This window comes from Equus przewalskii, chromosome 6 (genome assembly GCF_037783145.1).
Source record: "Equus przewalskii isolate Varuska chromosome 6, EquPr2, whole genome shotgun sequence".
In the NCBI taxonomy this organism is placed as follows: Eukaryota; Metazoa; Chordata; class Mammalia; order Perissodactyla; family Equidae; genus Equus; species Equus przewalskii.
Window position 1 is genome coordinate 48,892,617 of NC_091836.1, and position 18,874 is coordinate 48,911,490.

The window sequence follows — 18,874 nt, forward strand, 5'->3', positions numbered from 1 at the left end:
ACCCGTTTTCTCCTGAGTTTTGTAAATGTTTGGGGAGCAGCGTCTCAAATCCATGACCCTGTCCCCCCAGCTCTTCCAGGACCGACAATAAATCCCTAAAATCCCAGATCCCTCCTCACGTTCCCGAACGCCAGCTTCCCGTCTCCGATTCACAGCATCATTATCAACCACAAAGAGACCCGATATTTTAATTGTTTATCATTTTTCCATAGTCAGTGGGCGGCCCTTTTAAGAGAGTTTATTCCTCGTTCATAAATGTTTTACTTGAGAAAAAAGTAGCGCATCCACCTGGAAGCGCGTTGTGTGAACTCCTTCCGCCTCTCCTCCCAGGCTGTGTCCGGGCCGCAGACATGCAGCTGTCAGACCTTTGGTGCAGGTTCCTCTCGACAAAATATTCTGGGTGATCTCTCCTTTCAGCACTGCCCCTTCCTGGGTTTATCACCTCAAAAAGATACATTCTGTTTAATTTAGTCTCAGTTTTGCAATGAAAAAAAGTATTTAGTCAATACAGCTTGAAAGACAGTATGAAATATCTCCCGAGAGGGAAGAAAGAGTTTAATTTCAGAAAAAATAAAATGTTCGTTTTATATTGCCTGATTCAATAATTTTCTTTTTCTCCTCCACTGAGGGTGATAGTAACATTATGACATCTGTTGTTTTATTTCAGGTGAGTTCAGATGGATTTCCAGGGCTTAGACTTGCAGACCTGAAGTGTGCAAGGATGATTAATAGTTTGTAAAAATTTTTTCTCATGGAAGTAATAATTAATATCACTTTTTTCCAGTATGCAATACATTCTTGTGAGGTTTCCTGTTGAGCCAGCAAAGAACCATACAATTTTATTCTCTCATTTCCAAATAAAGACTGGTTTGAATGTTTTAGAAGCACTGGGTTTGTGTATTTAAAATATCAATGATGTCCAGAAAAACTGCTGTGGGGGCAGAGGCCTGAGGGCAGTGAGTCTAAGCTAAGACCCCCTTGGGCCTGCAGAGGGAAGGCCTTGAAGGCCCAGTTGTCCTTCCTGGGGAGCCTCCCCCTGCAGGTGTCCTACTGCTCACACCCCGATGGAAGGAGCCTTTATCCTGAGAGGAGCTGCAGAGCCCTGGAAAGCTGGGGGCGCACGTGCTCATGGGATGGGAAGTGACACCCTTTCTGAGGTTGTAGCTGTGGTTTCCTTGGGCCTGTTTCTAGACATAATTGGAGTTGTGCATCCACAGTATGGGTGTACTCAGAGAGTAATTTGTTTACACTGAGGAAATCTGTGAGAGTCAGGAGCTCTGTGTCCTGAATTAGGGCCCGATAATCTGGGGTCTATTTGGGTCAGAACCTTAAACTGAATCCAGCTGAGTTTCCCCACTGTGAGAATGGAGCCTGAGAGAGGGAGCATGTGCACTGTTCCCTGGGGAGAGGAGGGTGTGTGGGGCTCCCAGAGCTCCTTCCTGTGGCTGCTCAGGTGCCCTCCCCTCCTTCTCCAGGGACTGACCCCCTCCAGGGCTCTGTCTCCACCAGGAGAGTCAGGAATATGAGAACGTCGTCGTCTTTTTTTTTTTTTTTAATTTTTCATTCTTCTCCCCAAAGTCTCCCAGTACGTAGTTGTATATTTTAGTTGTGGGTCCTTCTAGCTGTGGCATGTAGGACGCCGCCTCAGCATGGCTTGATGAGTGGTTCTAGGTCTGCGCAGGATCAGAACCGGCAAAGCCCATGGCTGCCAAAGCAGAGTGTGCAAACCCAACCACTAGGCCGCAGGGCTGGCACCTTTTTAATTAAATTAATTAATTAATTAATTAATTTATTTATTTTCTTTTTCCTTAGAATATGGAAGCTTCTGACCGTGGCTTTCCTTCTGTCCTGTGGGAAGCAGGCTGCTCATCTGAGCTGATTCCAGTGTTTGTGTTTTTTTCCTTTGGATTCCTTTATCGATGGACTAGTGCATCCCTTTGGTTCTAGTTTCCCTTGGCACTTGGGCCCTGAAATTGTGAGTTCATTGAGAGGTAGGATATGAGGAAAGAAAGAAAATTCTAGAAACAAATAGGATTTTTGTTCCATTCAGGCCAGAGAACCTCAAGATTTGAGATGAATGTATTGAAGTTCTCAGGTACATGTTTCATTTTTAGATCGGTTTTTGTGTGTGCATGTCCCTAGAGAACAGAGAAGTTTAAAAGCTAAGCAATTGAATTTCTGTTTTAATTGATGTGAAGGAAACTTCTGAAAACTCATATAAATCTCTGAAAATCCTACTATCTTTAAGCAGCTAAACTCAAACCCCTATTGCATTATAATATGCTGCTTATTCCTGAAAATACCCCAGTGTGAGCTATGGGGGAAGGAGAAACTAGGATGCTGCAGGTCGTTTTAGTTAGAAAGAGATTTAAAATTTTTCATTTGGAATGGTGTACACTTTTGTAACCAATAGAGTTTAAAGGAATTGAATCTTAGAATAGTTTCCTATGCATGAAAGTTCGAATTAAATAAAAGACTAAATAAAAGAGTAAACTATAGTATACATAAATTTCTCTTTATTTCAAATAGTTCTGTAAGACAGCAGAGTCTAAGTTAAGAAGACTCATGGCCATATCCTGGTCCCCTCCAGCACTGTTACTTCAGTCACCCCAAATAAGTTTTGATCATTTCTTGAGGCTCCTGTTAGTGTTTCTTTATATAAATCAATCAATTGAAAAGCCATATTTTTCTTACACATGTTTATCCTTGTAATGAGCAGTCAGACTCCACGTTTTGGGTGACTTCTCACAGCTTAAGCCCCACCCACCCTCCTCCCCTTGTGCCCCCACCTGGACAAGCTGAGGAGGAAGCCTGGGTGCTCTCTCCTCTAGAGCAGGCAGGAGATTCCCACCACCCCAGCCCGTGCCTGTGTGCAGAGCTCTCACCCTGGCCCCACCCCCAGGCCCAGTGAAGCCCCAGGCCAGGCTCCATTCCTTGCTTTCTGAGCCCTGTCAGAGCTGCTTGAGAGGCCTGCCCTGCCCTCCCCTCAGACCTCTGTTATGTGAGCCCTAAGCCTTTTCCTACACTGTGTGTGTATGTGTGTATGTGTGTGCGCGCCACCCTGGCATCAGTGTCAACAAGGGAACCACCCCTCTGCAGGTGACCATAACAGTTGGCTCCCTGAGCAGCATGTCCAGACATGACCCCACCCGTGGGTCTGTCTTCTCTTGCTCTGACTTGCTCCCCTGCTCTGCTGCCTGGTGGCGGCATGCGCTGTGGGCTGCTGCTTGCTGGGGAGCTGTGCTGGGAGCTGTGCTGTCCCGTGTTGCATTGTCGACCCACCAACCTCAGTTCTAGGTTCAGCTGAGCAGAGTTGGCAGTTTGACGAATTTATCTGCATTTGGGAGCAGGACTATGGGATTGGGGCCTCCTTAAATGAGTCCTGGGTCAGCATCTGTTGGGATTTATCTGTGTGTTAGTGTGAAGCTGTGACAGAAGCTGTGTTGGCCTGACATACCCCAGGGATGGGGTGTAGACAGGGACTGTGCCCTTTGCAAGAGGTGGATCCATCAGATGGGCACTCCTGAAACAGCTGTCGTTTAAAAAAAAGAGAGAGAGAGAAGAGAGGGAGAAAGGCAGGCAGTAGGTGGCAGGCTGAGTCCACACTTCTAACACCAGAGGGCTCCCCAGGCCCCTTCAGTACCTCTGCTGCTGCCCCTCCCTCTACTGCCACAAAGACACTGACCTTCAGGGTTATAGGGGACAACACCCATGGCACCCCTGTGGCACAAGGGATTAGTTCAAACCTGACTTAGTCCCAGGGTTTAAACCTTAGAAAGCAACCAGTTGTCATGAGGGAGCCTCCCAACCCTGATGGCACTGTGTTGAGGCTCTTAGGGGTAATAAAATTTATAAACACCAGGGTGGAGAGGCACTACCTCCCCTGAAGTGTATCCCATGATGAAGAAAACAAAACAAGAATGATCAGGAGGAAGAAAACAAAATAAAATACTGAAACAAAGGCCCACAATTTGACCCAATTGGAAACCCAGAATATATTGAAAGGATTTACATAACAAAACAGATAAAGGCACACTGCTTGATTTTTGGGCCTGTACAACAGGTTCTGAATTAATTTTGCTCTCTGATGTAATGCACTGATTCAGAAACCTCAAGCAGTTAGTCAATACTAGGTGTCAAATTACAGTTACACCTGGGATCCCACTAAATTTAAGGATCTTAAGGGTGCTAATGAATATAATACAGAGGACAAGTAGGACAAATGTTTCGTCGTTAGCCATCAGAACTATGATTTTGCCTAAATTCTCCATGGTCATAACACTCATTGTTCTGAAATGTCCAATAGTGAACTGGGAAGCTCTGATCCAACGAGCAAGAATTAAAATTGAATGAAGTCTTTGCCACTTACAAATTGCTTGAAAAATTGGGACCCCAGAAACCTTAGCCCATAAATCAAGTAGTTAACATGGCCCATTGTAAATTACCCGGGGCCTTGAACGATTGACAACTGTTTGGAAAACCTAGATAGTGAAGGCTTGATTGTTCCCAGTGCTTATTTTTAATAGCCCAGTTTGTCCTGTTATTAAACTTGGAGAGAATGATTGACACCTCAGAGTGGTTTACCTCAACTTGACGCTGGTTGCACCACAGAGACCTCTACACCCCATCTCCAACATCGTAGAAATTACTGACTACAACCGTTTAACAGTTGATAAATATCCAGCCATCACAGGTTTGGCTGAGTCTGTTCTGTCCAGTCCTGTGTCCACAGCCTCTCAGCTGCACTGGGCCTTCCCCTCTGAAGGGACGTAATGCCCCTTTACTGGGTTATCCTCATGGATCTTCCACAGCTGTGCCCTCCTACAGTCATTGCAGGCGGGGTCTGAACTCATCCTGGTTCCTCCAAGAACACAGGTACAACATTATGTTAATGATATCTCCTCTGAGGGCATTCAGGACACACAAATATTAAAAAAACAAGACCACAAAAAATGGATGGGACATTCCCACTCATACATGTGACGCCTGACAGCTTAGTTAAATTTCCGGAAATTATTTGTTAATCTGAGACCCGCTCCTCTGACACCATGTAGAAATAGCTGTTGTTCCCCTCAGCACCCACAACACCTGCTAGGGTCTCTTTATATTTGGTGGCAATATATTTCTTGTTTACAATTTTACTTGACTCCATTTGTGCTGTTACTTGCAAATTTTCCACTTCGAATGGGCATCCCCAGTACAAAAGCTGGAGACTCTTCAAATTGTCTTACAAGCAACACCCCTGTTAGTGCCCTCAGAGACTCCTTCACTATAGAGGCCTCAGTGACCTTCTGTCATGCCTCCTGGAGTGGCCTTGATGGACTTCATTTGTCCATGGGCTTCTGATGCAAGAACCTGCCCCAGGCCCCACACTGTACACCATTAGAGCTACAATAACTTCTACTTACAAGGCTGTCCTGAAAATAGATGGCCCTGTGCATGGGACCATGTATCGAGCAGTCTCTTTTGACTTGGGACCTGGAAGTAGCCCTCCAGGAGCCCAGCATGGTTACCAAGACCCACTGGAGACAAGATGGAGCCAGGTGGGCCCTCAGGGATATCCTACCTGCAGGAGGGGGTGGTCTTCCCTGTCCTCAGTCTCCTGTCAGGTGCCATGTGGTGGAAGAGGTCACCCCATTCCCAGACCCCAGGCTCCCTGGAGACATCTTTAGGATTCCCTGAGTGAAAAGCAGTGGGAGTTCATAGACTTAGGGATGACATCACCACATTTGTCCATGATGGAGCTCAGGCGGAATTGTGGCTTTTCATGTCTTAATTGTGACATCACTGATGAAGGACTGGACCCAAGGGTCACCACACTGACCATACATCAAGCAGTCATCTTAGCATCAATGAGAAATGGTTCCACTTGCAGACATCAAAGACTGTGGTAAAAGAACTCTGGGGATCTCTTGCCTCACAGTTACCTACAATGTAAACCAAAGTAACACTTGTCTCTACACATAGGAAGGCCACACACAAAGCCCCACCAGGACACTCTTTATCCACGTGGGAGTTCCAGACACTACTGATAGTAACAAAGGCACTCACTTCACTTCTCAGAATATACAGCACTGGGCTCTTAACAAGGCAATCAATGGAAGTTTCTCCTCTCTTCCAAGTCTCATGATTCAGGTCTTATAGAGCATCATTATGGCTTACTGAAATAAGTTCAAATTATTGGAGTGAAAGATGGTCTGTTTCTGTCATCAGTCAGTCATCAGGGGTGAATAGTAATGTGTCTGTCTTTATCTTTTTTTCCTAGTCGACTTTACTTTTTAAGATGAGTTTTACATTTGCAGAAAACTTGATCAGAAAGTACAAAGAATCACAGTACACTGGATTGTTTTTCTCTGGAACTCTATTTCTACTGTAGTATTCAAAATTTTTTTCCCACTTTATGTTCAAAATAAACAACTACATCATTAAAAAAGAGAAAAAGTGCAGAGATTTCCCACATAACCCCTCTGCCTCCACACAGTTTGCCCTATATTTTATATCTTGTGTTACTGTGGTACATTTGTGACATTTGATGAGCCAAGTTGACACGTGAAAGTTCATAGTTTACATTAGTGTTGACTGTTATACAATCTCTGGGCTTTGGCCAATGTCACATGGCATGTCTCCATCATTTCTCTATCATGTGGAACACTTGCACTGTCCTAAAAATCTCTCCACCTATTCATTCTTCCCTCCCTCCCATCCCAAGTCCCTAGCAATCAGTGATCTTTCAGCTTCTTGTACTTTTGTCTTTTCCAGACTGTCACATGCTTGGAATCCTACAGTGTGTAGCTTTGTCATATTGGCTCCTTTCACTTAGCAACGTTATTTTAAAGTTTCTCCATGTCTTTTTGGCTTGGTAACTTCATTTCTGTTCATCTCTGAAGAATATTTATCCTATGGATGTTCTAGTGATTGCTTCTCCATTCGTTTATTGAATGATCTTTGTTACATCTAGATCTTGACCGTTATGCATAAAGCTCCTTATAAACATTCACATGCAGGGTTTTCGTGAACACTGGTTTTCAGCCCATTTAGGTAAGTTTGAACAACATCGTTGTTGCATTGCATGCTAAGAGTAGTCTTAGATTTAAGGAACTGCCTTTCTTCCAAAGTAGGCATACCAGTTTCCCTTCCCACCAGCAATGAATGAGGGGCCCTGTTGCTCTCCATGTTCACTATCGTTTTGTGTTCTCAGCATTTTAATTTCAGCTGTTTTAACGTGTCTGGTGATATTTCATTCTTCTTTTGTTTGCAATTTCCTGGTGACGTATGATTTTGAGCATGTTTTCATGTGCTGCTTTACCATCTGTATATCATTGCTGAAGTGTGTGTTCAAATCTTTTGCCCATTTTTAACTGGGTTGTCTTCTTTTTGTTGCGTTGTAAGAGTTTTTGGATCTTTTGGGTACCAGTCTTTTATCTGATAAGTGATTTTTGAAAGATTTTCTGTCAGTTTGTGGCTTGTGCCTTCATTCTCTTAAAACTGTGTTTAACTAAGGGGAAACTTTTCATTTTAATGAAGTCAGACATTTTTTCTATCTTGGGTCTTGCTTTTGATTTTGTAACTAAAAATTAATCACTAAACCCAAGGTCCTCTGGGTTTTCTCCTGTTTTATCTTTTAGGAGTATTGTAGTTTCACATTTTATACTAAGATCTCTTTTTTTTTTTTTTTTTTGAGGAATATTAGCCCTGAGCTAATTGCTGCCAATCCCCCCTCTTTTCGCTGAGGAAGATTAGCCCTGAACTAACATCCAAGCCCATCTTCCTCTACTTTATATGTGGGACGCCTACCACAGCATGGCTTGCCAAGCGGTGCCATGTCTGGCAAATCCCAGGTCACCGAAGTGGAATGTGTGCACTTAACTCCTGCACCACCAGACCGGCCCCTAAAATGACTTTTATTTGCCCAAGTTTCAAATGACCTTCCCCCTTTCATTTTTCTTCTGGTAAGAATGACCTCCCTGAGTTCATACTTTCACATTTGCATCTCAGAGGCACAGGGAAGGGATGTCAGTTTGTCCAAGAAGGACTTTGATCTCCTAAGGTCAATCATTTATAAGCCTTTGGGGATGAATTGGGCAGGTTTTGGAATTGGTAAAGAAATTTTAACTGCCTGTAGAGCCGCTTTTCTAGTTTTGTAAGGATTTGGGAGGCCAGGACAGTTGCTCTCAGTTCCTCAAAGAATTGGGTTGTAGCCTGGATGCTAAAAGACTGACCCACCCATCTGACTATGTTGGAATGTTTTTTCTTTCCTCTGGGGACATTTAGCTTAGAGGAGAAGGCAAAAAAAAATTTTCTTTTTTTTTAATATCAGGCTCTGGATATCACCTTGCAATTTGGCCAAATTTCTGGTTATAAAGTTATTAAATCCTTTAGAATATCTTGCCAGCTTTCATTCAGGAGAAACAGGACAAGCAGTGAATGCTTCTGGCAATATCAAACAACCTCTTGGACTCAAGAGGCATCCCCAAGGAGGGTGCAAAAGATAGCTTCACAAGATCTAGACTCACTCCCAAAGATAGCCAAAAGAAAGAACCAACAACTTGCACGTCCCAGGCAGATGGAAAGCCAAGCTAGGTTTTAGGGCATAAAGCAAGAGAAACAAGAAGGCACTAGCTGTCTTTGCGAGAGAAAGGATCAGTGACCAGTTGGATTGAATTTGGAAAGGAAGGGACAGTGTGGAATTTTCTTTCCCGCTCTCGTTAGCCACTGCGCCCTACAGACAGTGGTCCAGGAGAGCTGGCTCTGTAAGAATTCTCATCCAAAGCCGACTTTTGCCGCTTCTCCCAGGATCCCTGGGAGCTGCAGGCTCCAAGTGGGGTTTAAAGTAGAGGGTGTAGCTCTGATATTTACCACAATTTGGCAAACTTTTTCTCTAATTTTGATTGTCGTTTCTATTGGCTGTTTAAGGGAATAATGTAGTGACTTATGAGAAAATCCATCAGAGTCCCATCAGCATTGAGAAGGGCCTGTGTGGGGGCCTCCCTTTGACGGTAGATATGGGGGTGTGTGTCAGGCCATTGACTTGGTGAACTTTAGTGTATGGGCACGTAGTCTTGTTTTAAGTATGTCTTATATCTTTAATTTTTCATTAATATTTGCAAGGAAACATTCAATAATCTATTTTTGGCACTTTGAAGCTTTTATTTTCTGTGTATTTCTTTTTTTATTATTTTATTGAGGTCATAATGGTTTATAACATTGTGAAATTTCAGGTGTACATTATTATCAGTTTCCGTATAGACTGTATTGTGATCACCACCAATAGTCTAATTTTTATCTGTCACCATATATATGGGCCCCTTTACCCCTTTTACCCACCCCCCACTCCCCATCACCTCTGGTAACTACGAATCTGTTCTCTTTGTCCATGTGTATGTTCATCTTCTACATATGAGTGAAAACATGTGGTATTTGTCTTTCTCAGTCTGGCTTATTTCACTTAGCATAATACCCTTGAGGTCCATCCATGTTGTTGCAAATGGGATGATTTTGTATTTTTTTATGACTGAGTAGTATTCCGTTGTATATATATACCACATCTTCTTTATCAATTCATCTCTTGATGGGCATTTGGGTTGTTTCCACATCTTGGCTATTGTGAATAATGCTGCAGTGAACATAGGGGTGCAGAAGTCTCTTTGAAATGTTGATTTCAAGGTCTTTGGATAAATACTCAGTAGTGGGATGGGTGGGTCATATGGTATTTCCATTTTTAATTTTTTGAGACATCTATGTTTTTCATAGTGGCTGCACCAGTTTGCATTCTCACCAGCAGTGTATGAGGGTTCCCTTTTCTCCACATCCTCTCCAACCTTTGTTATTGTCTTGGTTATTATAGCCATTCTGACCAGTGTAAGGTGATATCTCACTGTAGTTTTGATTTGCATTTCCCTAATGATTAGTGATGTTTAATATCTTTTTGTGTGCCTGTTGGCCATCTGTATATCTTATTTGGAAAAATGTCTGTTTATATCCTCTGCCCATTTTTTGTTTGGGTTGTTTTGTGGTTGTTGTTGAGTTGTATGGTTTCTTTATATATTTCAGAAATTAATTCCTTGTCAGATATATGATTTGCAAATATTTTCTCCCAGTTTTGGGTTGCCTTTTCATTTTGTTCGTGATTTCCTTTGCCTTGCAGAAGCTTTTAGGTGCATTTCTTTTCTTTCTTTCTTTCTTTTTTTTTCCTGCTCAGGAATATTCACCCTGAGCTACCATCTGTTACCAATCTTCCTTTTTTTTTATGTGAGCTGCCACCACAGCTTGGCTACTGACAGATGAGTGGTATATGTCCGTGCCCTGGAACTGAACCTGGGCTGCTGATGTGGAGCACACCAAACTTAACCAGGGCTGGCCCTGCATTTTTCAAATGATCTTGTCTAATTTGAACATTCCTCTTAATAGCCATTGTTATTTCCTGAAAGCCGACAGCAGTTGGGTGGGACCCTTAGCTGTAAATGGAGCATCACCCATGTTTCTGTCCAGCCTGATCTAGCTGCACATCGGGTGCAACTTACACTTTTATCAGCCTTTCTGGGGGCCCCCAACCTGATCGGTACCAACCCAAGCTCTCAGGACACAAAAAAATCTTAGTAAGATTGTGCCATTTTTGTAGACATTTATAGTTTCCGGGGCCATAGTTCTTAGATATAAAATAAGCAGGTGTGCCCAAAGGTGGCACACTTAACTCAATTTTAAGGATTCTGGTTCTTTTAGCCAAGCCTTCAGGCCTCTCAGAGACAAACTAATAATCAAAAGAATATGCCACTGGGTTGGAGATTGTGTGATGTTTCACAGTGTACCTCACTGTATGGACATTTTCTTGCGATTGGCAGGTGACCTAGTGTCAGTCTAACCCATTCTGTGACCAGCTTATCCTAACCTGGCAGCCTTTGAGTTTCATGGCCAGTGCTCTAATAGCCTTTAAATGCCCCACCCATGCCTGCCAATTTGTGCAGCTTTTTGGTCTCAGAGCTCCTCTGTAGTGATAGCCTTTATTTACATAAAAGAAGAAAAACAAACACGTGTACCTTTACATACCAGCAGTAACCAAAAGATATTACTGCAGACTGGCCAAGAAAAAGGCCCAGTATGCACCATCAATTTCCAGCATGGATCCTGGGACTGGGGACTGGAATGAATCAACAGACCTCAACAAAGAGGTCCTGCAGACTGATGCCAAACAGCTGGGAAATTGCTGCTGCCAGTGGCAGTTCCCAACATGGAGTCTGGGAAGGATTTCCAACAAATGGGAATTGGAGGCTAAACTGCCAGCAGTTCCCAACATGGAACACAGGGACAGAACCAGGAACTGGGGCCTCCAGTGAAATGGGGAATTGTGGCCTGAACTACCAGCAGTTCCCACTGCGGCACTTGTGATTCCAGAAAAATGGGGAAATGACTGGAAGTCCAACGAGATTGCAAGCTTGAGGCAAACAGTGGAGCTCAGAACTGAGAGGGACTTATGCGCAGCCCTCAGAAGTGGTGAGAAAGACGGAGAACACAAAAGGGGTTGATGGGTCCCACTGCCGTGTTTATCATTGTCCCAAAAGCTGTCAGAAGTTTCCTTTGGGTCCTGTTGCTGCCCTCAAACCTGTGAAATAACAAAGCTTCAACTGAATAAATTTTAAAGATCTATTTGGCTTTATTGAGTGATTCCTGAATCAGGCAGCATCCCATCTAGCAAGTAGAGAGGAGCTCCAGAGGGAACAGAAAGGGAGAGGTTTTAAAGGAAGTCGTAAACAGAAAAAAAGGGATTATTTCAGAAAAGGTTATCTCCCTTTGGGGACACAAGGATCTTCTTAGGTGGATGACCTCATCTTCCTTTGGGGGATGGAGAGGACCGTGTGGCAGATTGCCTCATTGGTGCTGACCACAAACTCCTAGACTGACCAGTTATGACTCTGTTCCTGGGGAGGCTGAAGCTGCACTTAGGTGATGTATTAAGCCCTGGTTTGGTGACATGGGACTAGCAAATGTGACTCTATTTGGGGCCTGTGGTTTTCTTTTTATCAATAGTTTATTATAAAATGGCTAATAATTTTTAATGGGAAGCCACAGCTGTATGTGTTAATCCTCTAAACAATATTTTGAAGTGTGAAATACATTTTTACACACCGTAAAATAATAATTTTCTCTATTCTGTTTCTCTATACAATGACAAGTGGTATTACAGCCTGTAGTGCCATTTTATATCCATCTGGAGAGGGTTTGCTGATACAGTCAGTGTATTAAATGCACTAGCGGGGTATAATAATAGGAGGAGCTCCGCAGGCCCACTCTGCAGTGAAACTGGTGAAAATTATTTTATAACAATCATTTGAGGCCTCTGGAAATAAGGCAAGTAGAAAATGAGCAACATCTATTCATGAAAATCAATGGAAATTCTGTGAGAAAGGGGAGAGTGTGTAGGGTTTGAACCATGTCCTCTCCCTCCTTGCTCTCAGCTCAGCAGGTGAGCCCTCCTCTCCATAGCGCTGCCCCCCACCCCTCAACCAGAAGACAAGGTTCTCCCTCCCTAAGCTTCCAGAAGGGGGGCTTTTTCCCAGGAGGAGCAGGACTTCAACATTACCCATCCTGCCCGCAGCTACCTGTTGCTGAATTTCAGTCCCTCGTTGGTTCCTGTGAAATGTGGGGACCCCTCCTTGCACCCAGCCCCTCCTCCTGGTGCAGAGGCTCTGCTGTGCTCATGCTGTGCTGAGAATGCTGGGCACTGACCACTCTTTCCCCAGCTCATGAGGTGACTGTGACTTGAGACAATCAAGAGGACCTCTGGCTGTTTTCTCTCTACTGCCCTGATCACTCAGCTCCTAGAATGGGATTGTCACCCAGAGCAAGGCTTCCTATTGTCCCCACCACAGCTCCAGAATCCTGGCACAAAGATTTTGTCTGAACACAGGGGAGAAGCCAGCCATAAAACACAAAGCTCTTAATCCTTCTCAAAAGAATTAACTAAAAAGTTCAAGTCCAAGGACACCAAAAATATTTGCATAAAGGTGAAATAGATGTTTAGTGTTTGCAAAATAATTCACTTGAAACACTATTAAGAAACTCTATATATTAATAGCACTGTTTTCATAATAACTATGGTCGAGTCCACTTGCAGAGAGTTGAGTATGTTCACTTTCAAACAATTCAGAAAAAGCAGCAAACCCACACTTTCACTGTAAGTTACAGAAATGGAAATCTAATATCCCACTAATATAAAATCATTCATAAAGAAATCACTAATTACGTACCTCTAATTTTTTATGCAAGTCACATTTTGAGGAAACGCTGTGAAAGTAAAGAAGGTAGTCAATGTGGAGAAACCTTCACCTGGATTCCAAATCCTGAGGACCTCTTGGCTCAGACTGTTTATAGGCCAGCCAGGGAAAGAACTCGGAGGGCTGCTTGTAGCATGTGGGTAGATGACACTGGCAAGGTGCCACCAGTAACTCCACAGAGAGATAAATCATTAAAAGTCAACAGCAAATTAAATAAACAAATTTAACAACAACAAAATAAACAATACCATTACTAGAATAGTTGAACAGGGCTCCGGAACCCTATTGACATTTTTCTGGATCTCTCTAACACCCTGGGATGACTGGTTTCAAATTCTTTTTGAGGTTTCTCCATCTTAATCATATGTCGCATGTGATTTTCACATGGCTTTTAAAATTCATATTCTAATATTTGAATATTCAAATTTGAATTCACTTAAATAAGATGGTATTATTCAGTCAACAAACATCAGATGTGAACTTTAATAAACACTGACTTTATTTCGATGTTTGACTGTTAATGTGCTTTAGATACTTGCTCACCCTGTTTGGCTCACAGTGGGTCAACGAGTTGGGACGGTTGACACACACCTCTTTTCTTTTTGTGTTATCAGGTACGAGGGTCTGAACCCTGAAAACCTGCAGCCTCTACCCCATACACCATAAAGGGCCAACCCATTCTCCCTCACACAAGCTACCCCAACCTGCTTACCTTTGCCCTCCTCTCCTTAGAAAGTACCTGTGAGTAACAAACATTTTCTATTCACTTGATGCATGTGGCAACATCAGTCTTGACATCCAATCCTGTTTTAGGTCAGGTGTCAATCCTTCCCCCAAAAGGACAAGGACAAAACAGAAGTTAACCAATGGAAGATGTCTTTCAGGTGACAAACAGGTATTCAGCTTAGGGAATTTTTTGAAGATGAGGAAAAGGAATCCAATGCAGAGATCCCTGTATGATAATGTTTTTAGATGTATTGGTCACAAAATAAAAACCTTGAAACCACTCACATTGCTCTAGGAGTAGAATCAATAGGTGAAAATGGTGCAGTCTCACAAAGGAAAATGCCGAGAAACAGACGTGAGTGATGGTTTCTGTTCCGATATGTACAGATTGCAGTGATTGCTCTCCACAACGAGAAGAAAACTGAACCACCTGAAAAGCAATACCTCTCCTTGTTACACGAGAGATTTGAGGTTACAGGACAAACCAATGACCCCAAAATGAGAGACTGGTAGAGGAAAACCACTTATTGAGAATAGAAGCCACGGGAGCCAGCCACATCTAGGAACACGTAAACTAATCGATGAATTGTTGGAAACACAGTATGGATTATCTTGAGAGTTAAGTGCTATTGGGGAGCTGACCTTAGGGGGCCCCCACAACTCATGAATGTTTCCTTCAGCAGCCCAACCTGGTTCTCATAGTGAAGATGGGAGTAAATGGCCTTCTGTTTCATGCAGGAAATGGGGGGAAATGTTTTGATATACACACAAAGCATTTTGCTCTTTGTAACTTGGACCTTCCCTCAAAGGAAACTAATCTGTCAAAGCTTTAACAATTGGGAAAGTGCAGTTAGATAACTCCCACACCCTTTAGCTCTTCTCTCTGACCAAAGGGGAGGAAATAAAAACGCTAAGAACCTGCTCTGAAGTTCATAATCCAGGGAATCTTTACCACTGAAACATTGCAGGCTTCATCATAACAGAAGAGGACATTTTCCCTTTCAAACCCCTGACACCATATCGTCAGGGTCCCAGGATAGAAACACTGGATGAAAACAGAGCTGCACAGCACAGACTCTACTTAAGAATGAGTTTCTAGGGAAACCCAACACATCAGGGAGATAAGTGCAAGGACACTGCAGACTATGAAGCCCCTGTCCCCTCCAGCTGCAGCAAACACGAAACATAGTCTGACTCCTATTCAAGAAATCATAAGGCCTCACACTAAAAGCCTTTGTTCATGAAATCCTATTTCATCATACATTATGTCTGGGTTTCAACCAAAAATTAGGAGACATATGAAAAGGAAAGACATAAAACATTTTAAAGAGACAAAGCAAGCATCAACACAAGACTCAGGTACAACAGAGATTTTTGGAAGACCAGACTGAATTTAAAATAACTATTAATTTCACCCTGTATGGGAGGAAAATATTTCCTCTACCCACTCTAGGTCCTTCTTGCTGGGCTACGAGTTAAATTGATGTGAAACAGAATAACAGGAGAAAATCAAACAAAGCTTTATAACATGTATACATGGGAGAGACCCAGAAAAACTGAGTAACTTGCCAAAATGGTGGAAGTTCTCATCTTAAAAGCCATCTTCAGCTACAGACAAAGGAGGATGTGGGGGGTGGGGGTAATGGTTTGGGGGTTCAAAGGGGAGGAAGGCAATTCACATGGAAAAGGAAAAGCAAATGTTTGGTAAATAGAACTTTGATAAGAGTGGACTTAGCAAGGATCCTCCCAGTCCACCGAATATCCTGAGTTAGGTATGGTGATGGCCTGTCCTGGGGACAGGCCTCTATTTTAAATTTCTTTTAGGCAGTTAGGGGGAAGGTCAAAGTTTCTTTCAGAGTCTTTTGTTCTTAAAATTAATCAACATAAGGTAGAGACACATTTTGGGGAGGCGAATTCTGATCCCCCACAACATAAAGCAGACTTCAGAACAAGGAATATACCTGAAAAGGCATGTATTGAAAATATGTAAAGACCTATTATAATAGAAAACCAAATAACTCGACTTGAAAATGGAAAAGGATTAAATCCACATTTTTCCAAGACAGACAGACAAACGGCCAAGAGCATAAAACATGCTGGACGTCTTCAGTGGTCAAGGAAATGCAAATCAAAACCCCAATGAGATACCAGTTCACAACCACTAGGATAGCTAGAATCAAAAAGTGAGACAATATCAAACATTGTCAAGAATACATGGAGAAATTTCAACCCTCATACATGGATCATAGGGATATAAAATGAGGCAGCCACGCTGGAAAATGGTCTGGGAGCGCCTCAAAACTTAAACCTATAATTACGGTGTGATCCATCAATTCCACTCCTAGGTATATGCCCAAGAAAAATGAAAACACATGTTCAGATAAAACCTTGGACATGAATTTTTAGCAACATTACTCAAAGAAACCAAAAAGTGAAAACAAATCCGAATATCCTTTAAAGGATGAATATGTCAACAAAAATAATCCATAACCAATCTATAAATGAAAATTTGGGTGAGTTTATTCTGAGCTTAAATCTGAGGATTATAACCCGGGAGAGTCTTTCCACAAAGGAACAGAGCACTCCAAAGAAGTGTAGGTATACAGGGTGGTTATATACCCTCAAAGAGTATGTTTCACATATGATTGAAATGTCCCTTTTACAATAGTCACGAGGCTGCTCTGTCAGCACAGCGATTGATGGAAACTGCAGATAGGTCTGCTGTCTCAGTGAATGCAGCGGGGCGGCAGGTGTGTTGCCTCGGGCTGGGCGGTCACAGATGAGCGCCGCAATCGGTTCCCAGCCTAAAGAAAGATGCTTAATCTTTAAGGAGATGCCAACGTTGGGATGGGGAGAGAAGTTGCACCTTTATCTCAAGGGCCTTTGCTCTTGCCATAGGGAATGTCTAAAGCAGATATGCAATGCATGCTCCACGGCCTCGGTCAGGCCCTTTTGGAAAGACAAGTTCAGGCCGAATTAGGTTTACCCAAAATGGCTTCCTCATATACTCCAATATATCCTATTACTTGCCATTTTTATTTGTCAAATAGATAAACAAATGTGTTTTAGCCATTCTCTGGAATTATCTGAATCAGGTATTGATACATGCTACAACATGGATATGCTTTGAAAAATTGTGCTAAGTGACTGAAGTCAATCACAAAGACCATATATCGTATAATCCCTTTCAGAGGTAAGACACAAAACAGAAAGGGACAGAAAGGAGACGAGTGGTTGTCAGGGCTGGGACTGGAGGAAGAAGATGGAAAGATTGGGAGCGATAGCGAAAGGGCAGAGGAGTTTCTTTTTGAAGGGATGAAAATGTTCAAAAACTGTTGTGATTATCGCATGTATCTGTGAATATACTGACAACCGGTGAGCTGTACACTTTAAGGGGGTGCACTGTGCAGTATATGCATTACATCTCGAGAAAGCTGTTGAAGTAAAGAAATGCATTAAAGTCCTGCAATCCAGGCTTTTAGGCATGTAAGAATTTCCAGGTTAATTAACACGTCCATTACCTGACATAGTTACTGTGTGTGTGTGTGTGTGTGTTGAGAATGTTTAAGAGCCGTTCTCTCAGCTAATTTAAATTATACAATACAGAATAAGAGTATCAAATCATCTTATTGTAATCTTTAAATACAGACACTATTGGTCAATTACACCTCGTTAAAGCTGAGGGAACAAGAGTTTCCAGGTGCATCCTATATTTACATAATATAGCAGTTGACGAATAAAAATGGCAAGTAATAGGATATATTGGAGAATATGAGGAAGCCATTTTGGGTAAACCTAATTCGGCCTGACCTCGTCTTTCCAAAAGGGCCTGACCGAGGCCGTGGAGCATGCATTGCATATCTGCTTTAGACATTCCCTATGGCAAGAGCAAAGGCCCTTGAGATAAAGGTGCAACTTCTCTCCCCATCCCAACGTTGGCATCTCCTTAAAGATTAAGCATCTTTCTTTAGGCTGGGAACCGATTGCGGCGCTCATCTGTGACCGCCCAGCCCGAGGCAACACACCTGCCGCCCCGCTGCATTCACTGAGACAGCAGACCTATCTGCCGTTTCCATCAATCGCTGTGCTGACAGAGCAGCCTCGTGACTATTGTAAAAGGGACATTTCAATCATATGTGAAACATACTCTTTGAGGGTATATAACCACCCTGTATACCTACACTTCTTTGGAGTGCTCTGTTCCTTTGTGGAAAGACTCTCCCGGGTTATAATCCTCAGATTTAAACTCAGAATAAACTCACCCAAATTTTCATTTATAGATTGGTTATGGATTATTTTCATTGACACAGTGAAAATGGGAATCAGTTGCCTTAGGGATATTATACCATTTACATTTCAAACCTCTCTGGGGACACAGGAAAAAACTGATCCAAAATAAACTTCCTTCCAGTGTAAAACGCACACTGAAGAATTTGGCGTCCGCATCTCAGTGCTTGTGGTTGGTGAGAAGAGAACCTCACCCCGCTAGGGCTGTGGGGTTCCAACTTCCCAGCAGAGCCCAGGGCCCAGGGATTCTTTATCCTAAGAACCAAATGAGTGGGGGTGGGGCGGGGATGGGTGGAAGGCTGATCGCTGGCAAGGCGGAAAGATCAAAATGGGGCCCGACACTTGATCCCAGCTGGTGAGGGCACGTTTAAGTGTCTGCTTTTCTAAACAAGGGTCACAGTTCCATGAGTGGCCTCGCAGCCTTACGCCAAGCCCTTGACCCCTAGAGGACCGAAGAGCCTCTTTTCCAGTGTGTCCTGGCCTGAGCCACTCTATTGTCTGTACTTGCTCCTTCTTGAAACTGAATCAGGATTCCCTGTGCACACCTGGAACAAGTCGTCTTGCAGAAGCTGCGGGAAGAGCAGAGTCAGCCC